The sequence below is a fragment of the Anomalospiza imberbis genome, chromosome 4, assembly GCF_031753505.1.
Source record: "Anomalospiza imberbis isolate Cuckoo-Finch-1a 21T00152 chromosome 4, ASM3175350v1, whole genome shotgun sequence".
Lineage (NCBI taxonomy): Eukaryota > Metazoa > Chordata > Aves > Passeriformes > Viduidae > Anomalospiza > Anomalospiza imberbis.
This window is the reverse complement of record NC_089684.1, coordinates 68,503,044-68,514,526: the sequence shown is the minus strand read 5'-3', so window position 1 is coordinate 68,514,526 and position 11,483 is coordinate 68,503,044.

The following is an 11,483-nucleotide window of genomic DNA, read 5'->3' as shown; positions in this document are numbered from 1 at the left end:
GTAGAGATCTACAAAATACGAGCTCTGACTGGTCTTTCAAACCTTAAATGGCTCATGAATCCCCTCCAATGTCTCCCACCTCTGGTCTTCGATTATTTTATATAAATATCATCTCTAGATGGTTTGCAACAAGCTAAATCCCACAAGAACAGAGAAAAAATAGGACTATAATGTCTGGTTTGTGTTTATCACAGCCTATCAACAGATCAAGAACTTGATTTCAAGCTTTACATAGTGCCAGGGTAATTTTGGGGCTTGGTGATGTTGATTCCTCAGTACTCCATATGAAACAGCTGTTTGGGATGCATTTCTTTCACTACATCTTTCCACTGAGATATTTAAATTTACGATGATTTTCATTTAATCAGGTTTACTGATATTTGAGTATATGAGTTTCTTGCTCTGCCATACTGTCTGAATAACATTAAGCTTACTACAGATTTAAAGAATCTGGATAATTAAATCATTCATGTTGCCAAAGAAAACAAACAACAAAACAGCATGCCATAAAAAAATATGCTACAACACCAACGAAACAAAAAACACCTTCAAGATTTCCAAAACTCTGTATTCAGACAAAAATAATTTTCAGATATTAGTCATAGAGAGATATAGTTGTAAATAGACATATAAACACATCAAAATCTTTAAAAAGAAAGTAACTCTCAAAGTCCCAATACATTCTTTTCAAAGAAAATAATGTTTAAATTTTATTGAGAAATCACTTACAAATGTATGCAATACTTTTCACATTTTTTGCATAATCAGAGCTCTTAAAAATTTAATCAAACCACCACCTGCTTCAAAAATTTATCATAAAAGTATTTAAATTTTAAACCACAATTATCTGTCAAAAGCACTTGAGCACTTCCAAATCCATAATAAGAAATTGTTCAAAAAGTTCTGAGGATGCTCCAAGTAACACAATTATTCAGCAAGTGAATGAATGAGCAACAGCCCTTTCAGGAAACTAAGAGCAGTATCAGTACACTGTTCCTGAAAATATATATATTTTGATCTCTGCCATGTTTTGATACTGTGTATCCATCCCCATGTGTTTTAAGGTCTTTCATTGCAGCCAAGCTACGTGTATTAAAGGATTTAAATTGTCTTCTCTAGGTCTAATTCCTGCAGCCATATATCATTCCTGACTCTGCAAACTCAGTGCTTTTCAACTAAAGCCAAATTTTTCATTGGGCACTTGTCAATAAAAATATAAGCAATGGTGAGTCCTGTTTAAAATGCTCAAATATGTCAACCAGCATCTTCTGAGGATGGCAGCCCATTTCACCCCAGTTTTAACCATTCCAGGTAATCTCTAAGGCACAAATGAGCCACACAGAGCTGTGATCCCGCCCGATGCAGGGATTGTCAAAGGAAAAACGACTGATGGGATGGTCACTGCTGGGGAGAGCATGCAGCTCTTCCCACTCTCTGGGCATAACCAGGTCATACCTTTGATGTGTCTCCACTGCTTCACCTCACTGCAAAAACCTCTTTAACAGCACAGCTTCACAGAGGAGAAGACTTTTGTCACTGTTTTCAGGGTCTCATTCAACAAAGACAGATACTGATGGAGTATTTTCCCAGGGGACAAATGAATTGTCCATTCTAAATTTTGCCTTGGACTTTTTTTCTGTGTCCAATGAAATCTGTGTGTTCTCTTTATCATTAAAGAACAATAGAAGGATGAGGGGCCATTGCTTTGCCTAAAGCCTTAGCTAAATATTGGTTCGAGAAGCTTTATTTTAGCTTTTCATATGGCAAGGATATGGCATGCGATACTTAACGTTTGCTTTTTTCTGACAGACTTTAAGTGAACTTGGATGTGTTACATGTAAACTAGAATTAATTGATCAAAACTGTCAGATCCACATAAAAAGCAGTAAGAAATCAACTCTGTCAGAGGGGTGTAACAAAAACTTACATGCTACAACCTACATAATATATATTAATGCCAAGTAAATTACAACTAACATGAAGACACTCCTTGGGAAACTGGAAATCTGCCATTAAAGTTAAAACTGAAGGTGCAAGCACTTAATGGGCAAGGAAAATATGAAATACCCCCAAACATTCAATGTAAATATTTATTTAATCTTATTTTCTCTTTCCTGAGAATGAGAGGCAACTCTCCTGCTGCACGAGGAAGTGAAGGAAATGAACTGTAGAAAAATACTAAATAACCTGGAGGTACTTTATGGAAAAATCTGAATACTGAGTACAGGGATTTTGCCTCTGTCAACAGCAGGGAGCCACTTTAGTTTCTAACATAGTATAAAAATATTCTAATTTCCACAGTACATGGCTGCTGTGTTGACCTAGCAGTGTTACCAGAGCACCAGAGAAAAAAATTTTGGTGTGTCATGAGGCAGTTGAATGAGCTGATTTTTTTTATTTGTAAATAGAAGTGTGACTGTTTTAAAAAAAAAAAAAAAACAACACTGAAATACATTTCTTTCGTAAGCCTGTATTATTCTGTGGTTTTAAGCTTCAAACCAATACATATGCATTTTATCTGATGATAATGTTAATTAAAATATTATTTTATTAACGATCACTGTATTAATGTGGCAGCACATTACAAGAGTTGCAGAATATTATGGACATATATTGCCACCTTGTCAGCAGGTTTGAGGGTAGGATGTGATGTTAGTTACTCTGCTCTGGACCTGGCTGCAAGCTTTGCCCTGGTTTAAACTCTCCTGAACTGCTGCCCAGATTTCAGCCAGGATTTTCACATTAAAATCTGCACAAATCTTACTAACACCGACAGCACAGCAATACTTTTATTGTACTTTACACAAGTGGAATCATTCACCCCGGTCCTGTGAGGCTTGAACACAAGGAGAAGTCCATTAAAAATTAGCATGTTTAGTTTACTTCTGCGTCCTTGATAGTCCTGCTGTGGTGGCACATAAAGGATTTGCTGTTAATTATCCAACTGCCTGCTAAAGGCTGCCTAATTCTGCTAAGACAAAGTTTAATGGCTGCATTAGGAAGAAGCTGAGTGAGCTGCTGCTCCCTCTTGGAGTGAGCGCAGGGTTATTTTCGGGCACAGGCACAGCAGCTCATGTTAACAGGGCAGCTTTGCTGCAGCAGAACCCTCAGAGAGAGCTGCTCTAGAGCTGGGAATGGCCCAGGGTTCCAGGTCTGGCAGTGCCCAGCTGGGAGCTTGTGAAAAATGCGTATTAAATGATTGGCTCTTTGTAAATATTAAGTTGACTACTATATGTGTTAAATTGGAAAGTCATGTTGTAGTGCTGTATTCATATTTTTAAAGTAGTGTGTTAAATATAGTTTTAGGCTATTAATATTAAAATATTTAATATTTAGGGTAATATTTAATATTTAGGCTAATATTAAAATAGAAGCTATATGATGTAAGATACCTTTTTGTGACCAGCACAAGGAATGTATAAGATAACCAAGAAATTCTTCACACAGAGATAACAGCAACAAGAAACCAAAAAAAAAAAAAAATCTCAAGACAGGACTTATTGCCTCTTTTTCGGACCATACAGACTTCTTCCAGACACCCCGTGGCCAAAAGGATTGATTTATAAGATGAGGGGAGAAATTCCTAGTTTGAAAGGAATATTTGCATCATGTAGGAGATATATGAATATGCAACAGGCTATGGCTTTTAAGAGTTAATCCTTTGTTAGCAGACAGACATGCTTTCTTGAGGAAAGCATCCAGATGTCTGTAATTCTTTGCTTTTTATCGTCCTTTATTGTCCTAACTCTGATTGTCCAAATTCTTATTGCTCTAATTTTTATAACTGTTTTTTTATAACTATTTTATTACTATTAAACTTTTAACATTTTTAAACAAGTGATTGGCTTTTTTCACAGGGCTCATCCTCTCTGTCCTACACAAAATGATTATTTCAGTGACTTCTGAGTCAAACCTAGGCTCTATGCTTCTGCAATTGTAGTGGCAGCAGCTGATTTTGTCTAGGAAAATGGAATTCCAGGTCTTTCTGACTGTCACATTTGCACCAGATTTAATGTTAGAAATCCTGGTTGTCACAATTATCTCATGTTCTCTTTTTTACATTATTAAAATTTAACAGTATATCTCTCTGAATTCATCAGATCTACTCAGAACTCGACAAATGTATCCAGATTCTTAGCAAATGTATCCTCCCATGCCCAAAAGTGACATACCTGCTGTACGTGTATCTAAACCACTAGAACTTAAAACTTTACTTGCCTTCAGTTCACCTTGAATATGAAGTAAGCCTACAGACCTTTGAAAAAGCAAGAGAAAACTCTATGGATTTATCAGAATCTTCTAAAACTGAGAACTAATCCAATTATGTATTATTTTCTCTCCATGCCATTTATTTCAATTAATTTAATTATTTTTTGCCTAATTTAAGGACTGAAAACACAGATGAAAGCCAATAAGAATTAATCTCTTCCTAGAAATGGTTTTGCATGCCTATACAAGCAGTGATGTGAGTATTCTTTCTTACTATGAATATTCATAAGAACTGACTGTAAAACAAATGTAAAAGGGCTTTAGAGACTAAGATGAAGAATTTTAACATTTCATGCCTAAACTATTTTGTTATTACTGACAGCTGCTCTGTCCACAATGAGAATGAATGGAAGAAGCTATTACTGCATTTTAACACACAGGGCACAGTCCTAGGAGGAAGATCTGACTTCAGTGAGGTACAAATGGAACCACCCTTGTCATCTGAAGTTTCCTTCCCAAAAATAACCTTTGTCAGCTCCAATTAGAGCTGGATTGTCACAAATGTTCACTTTGCTCCCTGCTGAATATTGCGTTGGCTGCCCAGCTTTCTACTGAACTCCCAGCCTTGAATGAGCCCCTGAGGGTCCCCTCGGGGAGTACAGTCAGTCACCCCAGCTCAAGAACCCTTGGATGATAATAATAATAGTAATATTAATAATAATAATAACATTAGTTAGTTAAGCAATGAATTCTATGAGCCAGCCATGAAGAAAACACAAAGAAAGAGGTGAGCTTGGCCACCTCAGCAGCTAAGATAATGTCTTCCTCTTATTTATCATTCTCAGATTTTTTATTCTCAGGGAAGGTTCCTAGAGCTTTTTGGGTTTCTTTCTGCCTCTGAAAGAATCCACAGAAATTAGTGTGTGTGTTACATGCCTTTGAGACGAGAGAGTCAAGCCACCCAGGTGTTTCAGAAAGAACTCTGCTGCCTGCATAGCAAGGCCCAGTTTAATCAAGCTAGATATTTTAGCAAGAGATAAATTAAATTTTTTCCACTGGGAAAAAAAAAAGACGGATTAAATATTTCCTTGTGAGAAAAAGGCAAATCCTGAGGAATTCTTTAAGAGGCCAGGTACCTCACCTGAGCATCAAATAAGTCAGATGACCTAGGGAAGAAAGGGTCTCCTATCCACAAAGAGAAGTTTCTAACCACTATAATCTCTGCAAGTTACTGCTTTTTAAACACAGCTTGATTAGTGGAAAAAAGGGGCTGTTTCCTTGGCAACAGCATTTATTAGCATAAAGTAAATATAGTAGTTGTAGAAAATATTCTAGTGTGTGGAGGCAGAGAGTAACTGGAGTTCTTTTGGCAACAGAGTGTGGTTATTTAGAGCCAAACTACCCCTCTTATGATATCAATAATCAATTTTAAAATGGCTAAGCTGACTGAAATCTTATTTTCACATCAATGGCTCTGGTCTCGAATCTGATTTTTGTGCTGCACAAGGGGCATAGGGAAAGGAAACATTCACACTAAAGCCAAGGTTCAGCAACAAGTTTCTCCATGCTTTTCACAAAATAAATGGAGATTTCTGTTAAAGCAAGTGGGGAAGGAAGAATTCACATCTCTGATTTGTATAGAAAGTAGAAACCTGTTTAGGACATGTAAAGACTATGCACACACAGAGAAATTACAGTGACTGTAGAAGGTTAAAGGACACATGTGGAGCGGGAGAATTAGGATAAATTAGGCTAATTGAGCAGGTGGGCCCCCTTGTGTATTTTTGCTATGCAGAGTTTGGGTCTCTGTGCAGCAACTCTGCTTTCTGCTGCTCTGCAATGTCCTGGGCACTCTGCTGCAGCCTCCTTGCACAGTGCAAGGCATACAAATGTTGTGCTCTGATGAGGAGGTGTTTAGGATCCATGGAAGGTGGTCACTGACTTTGCTGGGAATGTCACTTTGTCTTCCCATGCACTGGAGACAAGGGGCAGCTGTGCTTATAAATTAGAAAACTAAAGGTTCTCTTTGAGATACACTGAACAGAAATTACTCATGTGGAAAAAGGCATCTGGAGGATGGTTCTGAAACTCCAAAAGAAAGTATTGGTTGAAGAGATGAGAGTCTTAACCCATCCTGTAATGATACACATGATATAGCAATGCCAGGTGAGCCAGACACAACATGCAGCAAGAATTTCCAAACCCCTAATCAATCATTGCATTATACAGCAGTCAATCCCAAGAGAGTTGCTTTCCAAAGGAAGACAGAGGTGAACACAGAGGTGTAGCTGATACTAAATAACCCTTTTTTCTTTTTTTTTTTCCTAGGAGCTCTCATTTGTGGGGATGGGAAAACATTCCCTGCAGTGAGGGGGATCTCACAGCCTTGGAGAACCTTGGATTTCAGCAGTGCAGGGCTGTAGAGCCCAGTGTAATACAGAGACTTCAGCCAAAGCCCAGTGTGATCCTCTTGGACTCTGGGCATTTACTCTGGAGATAAATACAGGAAGAATTTAGGCAAATCAAAACTGGCTGTAGGCATGGGCAAAGCTGGCAGCTGCAGAGGGCAAAAAGATTGCTTGGGGTAGGGAAGGATAAAAGAGCCACATCCCTGTTGCCCATTTTATCCAGACCAGAGCTGAGGACCAGCTGCTGCTGCTGGGGAGGGAATGGGAGGCAGCAAAACAGGGGCTGCACTGGGGGGGCTGCATGGATGCACCCCTGGCAGCAATTGCCCTCTCTGCCAAACCCTGCCTCCCTGCAGAGAGGTCAAAAATGATTTTTGCACGCACCTCTGAGAAATCCTGAGCCAGCTTTAAGTCAACAGGGGCTCAGAAAAAGAAAAAAAAAAAAAAAAAAGAGAGAATAAAATTCACAAAAAATGCTGCTTTTCTTCATGTTGAAAGTACCCAGGAGAAGAGGATGCATTTAGTCTTAAGTAAGCTGGTATTCTGGGATGTAGGGAGAATGAAGGACTGCAAAGTTCTTTTTTCTGATTAAAAGAGTGATGTAAGACCTGGTGAGGTAGCACATTGATTTTATAAGTCACTATTTTGTTTTGCAGTTTTTCAGCTTTTCTTTATTTCATGCAGAAAGCTAAAGGAAACATACACATAGGAGAATTATTTGTCTTGCCATTTCATCTCTGCTTCCAACTATGGCATATTAAAATTGACTTCTCTTTCCATTTGAATCAAGCTATTAGAAGGATAAAAAGGAACATTTTAATTTCTAAGATAACTTTGCTGAATTAAAGCAGTGATAGAGAGAAGCTTTGTTGAAAGGCCTTTTCAACACAAATTTTGAATCTGAGACAGCCAGGAGTTCTATATTTTTCTATAAAATTACTCAAAAATTAACCTAGCAATTAAAGATACTTTGTCAAAATGAGTATTTGGGTATAAGCATTTAACTCTGAACAAATGTACAGAATTAGTTCTGCTTTAAAGGAATTAATTTCTATTTTTTAACCATTTTTTTCATAATTTTCTTGGTGATGGGTTTTTTTTTTCTCCTTCTTTGTAGTGCAGTCAATATGTTTGAAAGGTTACTCCAAAGTATCACTACCCAGAAAAGGTTGCAAGATGCCTTCACAAGAAGTTTGTATTTTGGTAGCATATAATTAAGCTGATTGGAAGTATTGTTCTCAAACTCCAGAGCTCTGAGATGCAGCTTCATGGCTGTTAAATTTATTCCTGAAAAAAATTTGCTTTTAGATGAAGTGAATTCTTGTCTCAAAAGTTTTATACTGTCTATTATCCATACCCTCCCCTGAGAAAGTCTTGGGAGGAGGTAAAAGGACCAGGTAAAAAGGGATTCTTTATAAATGAAGTAGAAAACTAAGTTTTGCTTTAACTTAGTTTCTTTAAATAATAAGCATTAGAATAAAGCAGCAGTCTAAAAATAAACAAGTGTTTGGAGCAGCCACATCATCTCAGCCCAAATCACAGAGAGTGTCTGTCTGAGTTAATTAAACAACTTAGCTTCTGCCTAGCACATGCAGGAGGAGACATTATTCATCTCATCCCATACTGAAAGGCTGCTGGATTTTGGGCAGATGTTTGAAGCAAGTCATAGCAGTCACTGCTGTCTGAAGAACGCTCAGTCCCTCTCAGACAAGATTAAGCAGAGTTGTTTCGTGTCATTTACATATGTTACTGCTTCTTTCTCATTAAAAATGGATCTTCAAAGCAAGTCAGGGTAAAGATATTCACTTTACTATGTCCTATGGTCACATGAAACAGCTGAGATCCACAATAAGACAGCTCTTGGTGTTTCTGAGAGTCACTTTGTGGTCACTGATACCTTTATTGTGATTTCAGCAGGGAATTTCATTCCCAGGTGACAGTGGTTCACTGTGTCTGTGTGATGCCTCAGGTTTTAGCTTTTATATTTTTCAGATCCTGTGCTGCTTTAGTGTGTAGTTCTGAGCTCCATATTAGGGGATGGTGAGCTTTCTTCACAGAGCAGGGAGACAAAACAATCCTTCTCCAGCTGGGGACCAAGGACAAATGATCCAAATCTCAGGCCCAAGAGCACAAACAACGTGGGCTGAAGAGAGAAAAACAAGGATGGGACTGCATGGGCTAAAGCTGGAATGGGACAATGAACTCCAATGTGCCAATGGACCAGAACATATAAAAGTGAGAGCCCCCGTGAGCACTCGTGCATTTCGTGACCATTTTGGTTCACCTTGGTTGCAGCCCTGGCTGGGCTTTTGTGCTGCCCAAGGTGCACCCATTGAGGCCTTCTAATAAATCCCTGCTTTATTCTTTAGCTCTGTCCAGCCTCTGTTCTAGGTCAGCCTTCACAAGGCATCCTGTGGACTTAGAAATAGTCACAACATCCTCTCTTAAAGCTGACTTGTTTTCACCACAGAGATGGTGAAGTTCAGTCCTGGCTTTGTGATTGATGTTCACAGAATCAAGCATTATGTACACATATCATATTTAATGTCTTCATCTATGAGTTGATTTCACAGTGTACCTTTCAATTTTACATCAATACTCTTTCTGCTTAAATATTCATTTTCTGTGAAGGAACTAGATACGTAGAGTTGTAAAACCTTCAGCCTGCTCTGCTTAATACAAAAGGCCATGAGAGACACTTGTTAAATTGAAAAGCAAAACTGTTTCTAATACATCACTCCTGATAACTGCAATCCAAGGAACCACAGAATGGTTTGGGGTGGAAGACACCTTAAGACCATCTCATTCCACCCCCTGCCATGGCCAGGGACACCTTCCACTAGCCCAGGTTTCTCCAAGCCCCATCCAATCTGGCCTTGGACACCTCAGGGATGGGGCATTTTCTCTGCATCTACAATAATGTGTTCATTCCAGTTCTTTTAATGTGATTCTAAATGTGAAGTTGTCATGGATAGGATTGATGTGATGAATCCATACCCTTGGTGATCCAGGACCAAACTGACCTGCTGTAATGTCCACCTTTTTTGAGCAGGACTATATATGGGAGCAGAAAGAACTGGAGAAGCAAAATCTGCCTCTTCCACTGAATTTTCCCTGATGACTGTACTACACTCCAGTACTTTTTCACTACCACTGGCAAAAGTATGAAGTTGAGGATTATTGAATACTATTAATTTCCCCTGTGTAACCTAATGGCTGATGAATCTGTTATAAATAATTTTATCAATACCTGGAATTCAAGGTTGATATTAACTGACTGTATTAGTAATCTCTAGTGGGATTATTTGTCACCATCTGTAGGAAAAATGTGGGGTAAGGGAATTGATGTCTGATTGATCACTGCTTTCCTGTGGAATTAATCCCTTGTGAACATTTTATAACACTTATTCAAAACATGCTCATCAACATCCCTTTGGAATTAACATGGTGTAGGCTTTGAAATGATGATCAGCTCTTCAAAGGATGGATTGAGTAAAAGTGGTTCAGTTGTTTAGCATTAATCCAATGTCAAACATAGTCCTTGAAAATCATGTGGCAACATTTGTTCTTTGATTAGATATTTTAACCACAAACATATTTTGTTACCTCTAGATAACACATAGACATAAGAAGAGATAAAAGTCATTAACAAACACATTTTTGTACTGGTGTGAGCATGTTTTTTCCTCTGACACAAGCTATCACTGAAGTTTCTGCACGTGAAAGCATCAATCAATAATTTTATTTGAAAGAGCATATGTGTATTCACTTTGGCTTTGCCTCCTTTGTACTGAAATTTAGGTACTTGGTTCTTGTTACAAGTGATTCATATCACAACAGGATTAATATATTCAGGGAAAATTAGAATAAGACATTAAAAGATAACATAAAAAATTCTAAGATTACTCCAAATGTTATGAAAATAAACTGCTAGGAGGACATGTTCAGATTTCTCAATGTACAGTTTCCATAAATATCATAGCAATTGGAGGCACATAAACTAAAACATATTTATCTGCTTTAGTGACCAAAGAAAGTATTCATGGTGCTATTGAGGCATTAGAAATAGTCCCAAATTGTATGACACTGTAATGTGTTGAATATTAACAGGATAAAATCACAAATATTCTTCCTAGATGTCTCGTGAGAATGATTCACTAAAATGCAGAAATCGATGGAGTGCTGGCCTTTGTGGTTTTTCCTCCTGTATTTTTCCTGTGATCCATTAATAGATACTTTGCTATCAGGTCTTTTTGTACTGTTCTTGAGAGGTGCAATGTACTTACCAGACCATGGGAATCCAATGATGATGCTTTTCCTAGAAGTCAGCTAAATCCTGGGCACCGCCTGGAATAAGACATGGGCCCATGGTGCCACAGTTCTCTCTTGCAGGTGTTTTTCTGTCTTAGTTCCTTCCCATTTTACCTCCTGCCCAAATGTAGTTTGGTTGGCAAGAGTGATTCACCTTAACAATATTTTTGTGGACCACTGAGTGATAGGTAAAATAAGCCTCTGAGTAAGATGGTAGAAAGAAATTCAGCAACTTTTGCTTTGCTAGAAGAAAGGGAAAGAAGAGAAAAGAGAAGAGAAGAGAAGAGAAGAGAAGAGAAGAGAAGAGAAGAGAAGAGAAGAGAAGAGAAGAGAAGAGAAGAGAAAAAAAGAAAAGAAAATAAAAGAAAAGAAAAAAGAAAAGAAAAGAAAAGAAAAGAAAAGAAAAGAAAAGAAAAGAAAAGAAAAGAAAAGAAAAGAAAAGAAAAGAAGAAAAGAAAAGAAATCATGAAAAGGATCATGATTCCCTCATCTTTCTTTTTCTCACAACACAGCTGAAAATATATTTTAACAAGCTTTTTCATTGAGTTTTTTTTT